Source organism: Diceros bicornis, chromosome X, assembly GCF_020826845.1.
Source record: "Diceros bicornis minor isolate mBicDic1 chromosome X, mDicBic1.mat.cur, whole genome shotgun sequence".
In the NCBI taxonomy this organism is placed as follows: domain Eukaryota; kingdom Metazoa; phylum Chordata; class Mammalia; order Perissodactyla; family Rhinocerotidae; genus Diceros; species Diceros bicornis.
Genome location: NC_080781.1, coordinates 20302218 through 20311733, shown reverse-complemented (window position 1 = coordinate 20311733; position 9516 = coordinate 20302218).

Here is a 9516-nt window from a genome sequence, read left to right as displayed (position 1 = left end):
AGATACATGAAGCACTAATCATAATGAAAATTTCAGTTTTACTACTTTAAAGTGAAGACTTCTGTTCATCAAAAGAAACAATAGAAAGAGTAAACGGCAAGCCACAGAGCAAGAGATGATATTTGCAGGGATTGTTAAATTACATATAACTGACAAAGGACTAATATCAAGGATATATAAAGGATGTGTATGGATCAACAAGGAAAAGGCAAACAACCCAACAGAAAATGGCCAAAAAAAAAATCTATACAGTCATATCACAAAAGGGGAAACACAAATAATTGATAAACGTGAAAAGATGCTCAGTTATTCGTAATTAGGGATATGTTCATTAAAGCTTCAATGTAATTTTTTTTACATGCACAAAGTTGGCAAACCTTAAAAGTCTGAAAATATGCTTTGGTGAGACTGCATAGCAACGGGAATTCTCATACATTGCTGCACATCCTTACCAAAACTTAGTATTTTCAGATTTTATTAGTGGGAGTGTAAATTAGTCCATTTCGAAACAAAGCTTGGCATTGCATGTTAAATTTGAATAAGGTGAGAAAAGATATCCAGGGACAATGGTGGTGGCTGCTACAATAATGCTCTCCTTCTTGCTAGCTTAAGAAGATTTATAACATATCAGGAAAGGAAGGTCTGGGGAACTCTTATCCAGCACTACGTGCTAAGCATTAAGATTTTTTTCACATGCTTCTTCATTTAAAGTTGAGGCAAAAGGGATACCCAGAATGCTGTTATTCTATGACAGGAAACTTCTGGCTGAAGTTCCTTCCACTAGAGAGAAATAACTCAGGAGCACTGTTACTCCTTCAGGACAAGCAACACATTCACAAACGTTACCCCTCTCTTGCTCCTTTCTTCAAGAGACATTGGTTTCAAACATTTGAAGTTTTCAGTACAATAATAATCACATGCTAGGGTGTAGGATTAAAGAGATTCTTTCTTCCTGGTGCCATTTTATGGTGACAAGACAAACCCAGGAGATCTTATACGTGAATGATAGGAATGCCCAAAGAAGCAAAATGCCAGTCGGAGAAGTAATAATTACACACATAATATAAGAAAATTTCCTTCAGCTGAAGAGAGACTTAACTCATCAGGAAGAAAGGACTCAACAAATAACAAATCCCAGACATGATTAAAAGAACACACACACACAAACACACACTCCTAGATGGATCTTAGTTAACTTTTTGAACTCCAAAGATCAAGAAAATCATATAAACTTCACGAAACAAAGGAAGAGGCAACGTACACAAAAGAGCACCAGACTAGCATCAGACTTCTCATAACACTGAAGTTGGAAAACTGTGAAACTGTGAAAGAAAAGGGACTGTGACCAAAAGTTTATACCTCCCAACTAAGGTATCATTTGTCAAGCCAAAAGTGGATATTTTGGAGTAGTCAAGGCCTCAGAAAGAATATACACCCACATATCAAATATGAGGGGGCAAACATGAAGTATACATTAATCGAACAACAACGTATTCAGGGGAAAGATGAAATGAATACGAAACAGCAGTAGCAATAAACCCTGCAGTGGACACTTACGTCTAAATAGATCATGATAACATAACTGAGGATTTGTAATATAAGAGATAAGAAAGTACTGTTGAAATAGAAAACACATATCAGACAAAGCCGAATTCAAGACCAAACGTGAAAGAGGACAGAAACAGATGTTCTATAAAAGGTACAACCATGAAGAAGATATGTCACACATCTATGTGACAAAAATCTATAGATGCCAAATACATAAAGCAAAACTTGAAATACAAGGAAACTGAATAAAACGCCATTATGATTGGAGATTTTAATATTTTTTCAAAAATTAAAAAATCGAGTAGTTGAAAAATAGCAAGAATATAGAGAATTTGAAAATATAATCAACAAGCTCAATTTTATCCATAAATTTATACCAGAAATGGAAAAATACACACTATACTAATATGCTTGTGTTGTATTTCCCCAAAAAAACTTATTATGCTTTGCTCCCCCAAAAAACTTTAAAAATTCCAAAAAATGTAGAAGTTATACAGACCATACTTTGAACCCAAACCAATAAAACTAGAGATCAATACCAAAGAGATTAATAAATAACTTTAACTACTTGGAAGTTAAACACCATTGTAAAGAGGAAATCAAAACTGATGTGTAAAACTATCTAGAAAATTATGAAAAAGAACAATTCATATGCAATGGGACACAGCTAAAGTTGTATACTAAAGGAAATGCACAGCTTTCAAGTTCATTTAAAAAGAAATATGGGCCGGCCCCATGGCTTAGCGGTTAAGTGCGTGCGCTCCGCTGCTGACGGCCCAGGTTTGGATCCGGGCATGCACCGACGCACCGTTTCTCTGGCCATGCTGAGGCCGCATCCTACGTATAGCAACTAGAAGGATGTGCATCTATGACATACAACTATCTACTGGGGCTTTGGGGGAAAAAATAAATTAAAAATAAATAAATAAATAAAAATAAAAAGAAATAAAAATAAATGAAGTATGAAACATAAGGCATTTTAACTAGATAACAAAATGAACCAGAAAATAGGAAAAGAAAATTAATAACAATGCAAGAGGAAAATTAGTTAAATGGAAAACCAAAACATATAAATAAACAAAATTAAGAGCTGTTTCTTTGAGAATATCTATGAAATAGCTAAAATTCTGAAAGCTTGTTTAAAGAAAAATGAGAGAAAACAAAATACACAACATTCAGGAGGAGATAGGAGATATAACCAGAAATGAAAGAGAATAAAATATAAGAGAATATTGTACGTGTCTTTATGGCAATAAATTGAAAATCTAGAAAAGCGGTTCTTAACCTTGGTTGCACACTGTTTATCACCTGAGGAGTTTGGAATATTACTGATGCCTGAGCCCCACCCCCAGAAATTCTCATTTAATTGGTCTGGGGCGTGGCTGGGGCACAGTGAAGTTCAAAGGCTGCCCCCACATGATTCTGATGTTCCACCAAAATTGAGAACCACTGAATTCTTAGAGGGCTTGGGCCGTGTGGTCTGTGGACCAGCAATGTCAGCATCTCCAGGGAGCTTGCAAGAAACGCAGAATCGCGGGCCCCACCCTCGGCCCATGGAATCAGAATGAGCATTTTCACAACATCCCCCAGGTGATGTGTATGTGCATTAATATATGAAAAGTATTGATCTAGAGAAAATGGAAAATTCCAAGGGAAATATAGATACCAAAATTTACTTAAGAAAAGCTGATGGACCAATTAATGTAGAAGAGATCAGAAAAGTAAAAACCTACCATTTATAAAGAGGCATCACACTCAAATACTTTGATAACTGAGTTTTACCTAATCCTTAAAAATCAGATAATGCCTCTGGTTTTTAAACCATTCCATATTATAGAAAAGTTTCCAAGTTTATCTTATAGGGCTAGCGTTACATTAATATTCAAACCTGATGACAACAGTACAAAACAAGAAAACACCCGAATTATGAACATAGGTACAAAAATTCTAAATAAAATACTAGCCAATTTAAGCAACAATATATTTAAAGAACAATAAAAATTGCCTAAGTAGGGTACTTTTATCCTGGAAACGTGAATATGGTTTAACTTGAGAAAATCTATCAGTGTAATTCAAAATACTTCATTCCAATAACAAATAAAAAGAGAAAATCAAGTAATTATTTGGTGGTGGATAAAAGACATTTGATAATATTAATTAGTAATTCCTAATAAAATCTCTAAGTAAAATAATAATGGAAGGAAATTAACCTTGGTAAACACTCTTTTCCAAAATCGACATTATGCTAAGTGGTTAAATACTGAAGTACTGCCATTAAAAGCAGGAGTACACAGAAATGCCTGCTATAATATATATTACTCAGCATTGGTTTGTAAGTTCTAGCTAACATAAGATGCAAAAAGGAAATGATTGACATCTTTTTGCAATATGACTGTACACATAGAAATTCAAAAGATTACTAAAGCACAATTAGAATTGGGAAGATAATGTGGTAAAGTAGCTGGGTCCATGAAAAATACATAAAAATCAACAGATTTTCTCTAAACTCTAGCAGTATCTAGGTAGCTAAAAAATTATATTGTACTTATGAAAAGTATAGGACCTATATGAAGAAAGCAATAACATTTTATTAAAGAATGTAAAGCAAGACTAAAATAAATGGAGGAACAGGGATGTGAAGACAATATGATAAAAATATCAGGCTCAATTTAACATTAAAAATTCATGCAATTTGAATAGAAAGTCCCAATGGGTCTTCTAAGAGAAACTGGGTTAAGTGATCTTAATGTTCCTATGGAAGACTAAATGTCAAGAAAACTATGAAGAAGAAAAGGACCTGACTTCCAGAGATTAATATGAGTTCACCATAGGTACTGTGAGGAAAACAATATGGTATCAGCAAAAGAATAGCAAATTAATTTGTAAAACAGAATAGACTTCAGAAATAAATCCAAGGTTATACACGAACTTAATACGTAACAAGGTGTCATTTCAGTTCATGGGGGTACAGGATGACTGACTTAATAAACAGTACTGTAATAATTGGGCAAAGACCCCCTACCAAACAACATATACCAAAATAATTTTAACTGTATAAAAATCCAAACAAAATTAGAATAAAAATATCACAAGAAAATCTAGGCATATATTTGTAGAACCTTAGGGCAGAAAAGACCTTTTTAAGTAGGACAAGAAACCCCAGGAATCATAAAGGGAAAAAAATAAACATATTTGATTACATAAATATTAAAGATTTTTGTATATATAAACAATAACAAGATAAATCATAGACTAGAAAACTATGCAGCAAATGTATTAGAAAGCTAATAGGCCCAATGTACAAAAGACTCTAAATAGAAAATGGGGCACGGGACTTGAACAGGTGATTCATCAAAGAGAAAACGCAAAGGGCTATTAGGCATATGAAGGTATTAGTTAACTCCACTAGGAGTCAGGTCAAAGCAGATTAAAACAATGATGGCATCTATAGAGAGATTCTTTTACCTGTGATGTTGGCTCTAACACTCACTGTAAGACTGAGGGGAATGGGCCCTCCCATATGTTGCTGTGGAAGTGTGAAATGCTACAACCCTAAAAACTTCAACATCCAACAAATATTTCTTTAGCACCTGCTATGCACCGTGTTGTTGTAGGTTAACAGCAATGAACAAAAATCCCTGTACTCCTGGAGTTTACACTCTAACAAAAAATAATTTGCAAATATCTAGTCACATTTTTTAAATAGCACATATCCTTTCACTTAGCCATCACATCTGGGGGGAATCCATCCTACAGAAATCGAAGCACAAGTATGTAAGGATTATATGCACAAGGATAGTTATTCCAGCATTCTTGCAGTGGCAGAAAACTGGAAACAACCTAAATGTCCATCAAAAGGGGAATGGTTGAATGGACAGAGAAAACTGTATTCTGGTTACCAGGGGCAATGGGGGTAGGAGGTGGGCACAAGGGGTGAAGGGAGACATATATATGGTGATGGACAAACAAAAATGTACAACCCAAAATTTCACAATGTTATAAACTATTAAAACATCAATAAAAAAAAGAGAATATGTAAACCACAAAAAAAATAAAATAAACTCAAATGGTTACCAAAAAAACAAAAAACGGGGAATGGTTGACTAAATGATGGTGGGTCCAATCTCTGGAAAGTTATTTAACTATTAAAGAGAATGAGGTAGGGCCGGCCCCATGGCTTAGCAGTTAAGTGCGCGCGCTCCGCTACCGGCGGCCCAGGTTCGGATCCCAGGCGCGCTCGGATGCACCGCTTGTCTGGCCATGCTCAGGCCGCGTCCCACATACAGCAACTAGAAGGATGTGCAACTATGACATACAACTATCTATTGGGGCCCTGGGGAATGGCCCTGGGGAATAAAAAGGAGGAGGGTTGGCAATAGATGTTAGCTCAGAGCCGCTCTTCCTCAGCAAAAAGAGGAGGATTAGCACAGATGTTAGCTAAGGGCTGATCTTCCTCACAAAAAAAAAAAAAAAAAAAAAGAGAATGAGGGAGAGCTCAGTCTACTGTCCCAGAGGCATGGATATCATATATTAAGTGACTTGCAAAGATGCATAACCTCATTTTGGTCAAAAAATTTGAAGTCTCCCCAAGTCTCCTCTTGCTCTCTTCATGTATCTTTGTACAGGTTTGTATGAACACGGGGGGGGAAGGCGTACAGTCTGTTAACTATGATTACCTCACGGAAATTGGCTTGGAGGAAGTGTGGGGGTGAGATCATTGTCTTTATACTTATATTGTACAACATTTTTTACAATAACATGTATTTTGCAATTGAAAAATCTAATAAAATTAAAACTCAGTAAAGACATTTTTAAAAGGATAATAATGTTCTGGATAATGGGATTGAGGGGGGAAGGCATTTTACTTTCTTTTCTGTACCATTCTGAATTTTCCATATTCTCTATAAAAAGAATGTGCATTAAAAATGTTTTAAAGGCAACCAATAGATATGGAAGTACTTGATGTTTGAAAAGAAAATCGCTGAACATAGAATAGAATCAATGCTGTAGTCACAAGACGGATAAAAGATTTATGCATATGGACTAAAACTGGAAAAGCACAAAGATGAACAATGCCTTTAATAAAGCAAGTGGCACCGTGGGTGATCATTTTTCCAAATTTTGTTATGAAAACAAGCAATAAAAATAACTTGCAAAGTTTCTGTCTTTGTATAGTAAGTAAATTTGCTCTTTAAAAAAAGTTCTTTTTCTGGGGCCGGCCCGGTGGCGCAAGCGGTTAAGTGCGCGCGCTCCGCTGCGGCGGCCCGGGGTTCGCTGGTTCGGATCCCGGGCGCGCACCGACGCACTGCTTGGTAAGCCATGCTGTGGCGGCGTCCCATATAAAGTGGAGGAAGACAGGCACAGATGTTAGCCCAGGGCCGTCTTCCTCAGCAAAAAAAGAGGAGGATTGGCGGATGTTAGCTCAGGGCTGATCTCCTCACAAAAAAAAAAAAAAAAAAAAGTTCTTTTTCTGAAGAAAAATTAAAGTATACCACCCTGGAAGAAACAGGGACCAAACCATTGGAAGTCTGTCACAACCACCACCTTAAGAGGGGGCAGTAAAAGTGAGTAAAGGAAAACGGACACGAATATGCAAGGCTAAAGGTAAACACCTTACACTTTGCTAGTGAGCTAATGCAGGAGGGTAACCCAGAATTGGACTAATCCTTATTTTATGAGGATGGCCTAAGGAACTCTTCTCCGTCTTCCTGGAGTCCCAGCCTGGGAGGGTTAGGGAGGATGCTGTGGCCATTCTCTCCCACTTGCTCCATTTCTGTGGTAGGAGACCAAGCAGTCACTCTATAGCTCACGGAGCGTAAAGTGGGCGCCACACCTTCAAGTGACTGGCTGCATCAGTCAAGGCCTGCATTGGGGGGAAGTAGATTCAGCCTCTGTGTCTCCCAATCCAGATTCACTAGATGAAGTCACACACTCAACTGGTGGTTTCTTGTGTCTATTTTCAATGTGGTTAGAAACCAGAGAGAAGGATGGGTATAATTAGAACCACCAAAACCCCAACAGATGGCTCTGCAATACCTCCCCTTATTTCAAAGAAGCTCAGGCCAAAGGAAATGGGTTCTGCATTTAAAGCCAAATACAAGCATGAAGGAAAAGCAGAAACTAGCCTCTCTCAGAAAGCGAAATAATATGGGTCTAGTTATTCTATTTTCGTCAATGCGTTTAGACATTTCTGTGGTAATTCACATCATGCATGAATAAATCCCACCTAAAATTTCTAAGTAGGTTTTCTGTAGCAAAGTATCCTAGAGGTTTTATAATATCAGCAGGTCATTACAATGCCAAATCCTTTGTGTTCACCAATACCAGCAATACAAGTAACACAAGAGACAAAGCGAATAGGAAAAACCAAGTAAAGGAAAATAATTCTTGAATTTTACCTCAAACTTGGTAGACTAAGAATTTCCCTCTCAAGAGGTCATGAAAATGATTTTAAAGTCCGAGTAGGTGCAGATGCCATACCTATATGCAATAGTGATACTGCATCAGTGCTAGAAGTGCGGAACTACTCAAGGGGTTGCATTATACCACGCATGTACCGTGCTGGGGATTTATTAACTGTGATTTAAGCTTCCTCATTTCTCTGTGTGTGTGTGTGTGTGTGCGCGCGCGGGTGTGCCTTTTCTATAGCCAACACTCCACTAGGGTAACTTAAAACAAAATAGGAATTTATTTACAACAATAGCAAAGATGTCAAAAATAACAGGAACAATATATAACAAACCCAAGAGTTATTTTATGAAAATGGCAAACAATATATACACAAAAGATAAAACAAAATCTAAACGGGCAAACTTAATTTTGACCTTATCTAAACAGCTTAAGAATGTGGCAAAATGGTTTCTCAGATATGAATTACTTAAGTAACGTTGGGCCAATTAATTAAACACACACACACTTTTCAGCCCTTCTCTTTTACTTGCTGAATCTTCCTCTGAACTCTATTTACCTTTGAGGAATGTAACCTAGAGGAGGCCATACAAGATTTATGAAGTACAGGCCATTTACATGGGTACCAAAGGATATACTTATTGACTGGCAGACTCACACTTTAAAAGGGGTAAATCGAAGGTATAAACTGTCCGAGTCCCATTTCATCTTCACTGCTTATTTCTGGGGTTTTTTGTGTGTGTGTGCGTGATTTTCTTGTCTACCACACAAAATGTTGCACCAGTAATCTTTTAAGTTCCTCGAGTGCTCTACAACAGTGTTTCCCAACGTGAGCATGCATCAGAATCACTTGGAGGACATGCTAAGGCACAGATCACCGGGTCCCACGCCCAGTTTCCTAATTCAGTGGGTCTGGGGCGGGGCTGAGAATTTGCATCTTCAACAAAGTCCCAGGTGATCATGATGCTGCCGCTGCTGCCCAACCACACTTTGAAAGAAAACCACTGCTCTGAAATATCACCCCTTTAAGGTTTTGACTGGTTAAGCTTTTCCTTACATGAATCCCAGAATAAAGGATAGAGAATAGAGAAATAAAGGACATTATTGACATCCCCAGAGAACAGAGCAGTACATTATCTGACTGGCTGGGATCACAGACTGGTAAGATGTTATCTGTCAGGCATTCTATTACAACTACGTTTTTCAGCATGCTATGGTTTTGTCTGATTTATGGCTCTAGACAGTGATGTTCGCCATGTTCTCTTGATGGTTTACCTCAAGTGTTGATTATTTACTGTTTCAACAAACAGGCAAACACTTGTTCCAACATAGCTAAATAACTGCAGGATCTCATCTTTAAAAATCAAAGATGGCTCAAACCTATCTTGCTATTCGGACTCCTGATAACTTTTACCTAACTTTCAATTTTCATTATGACAATGACCATCTCTAGTACGTTAGCATCTGCTCAAGCCCTTCAAACTGGATACAAAGGGGTAACTCCAGGGCAGGGCTTCTGCTGTGAAGGTGGGGACAACCCCCACTGATTAAACGTGCTGC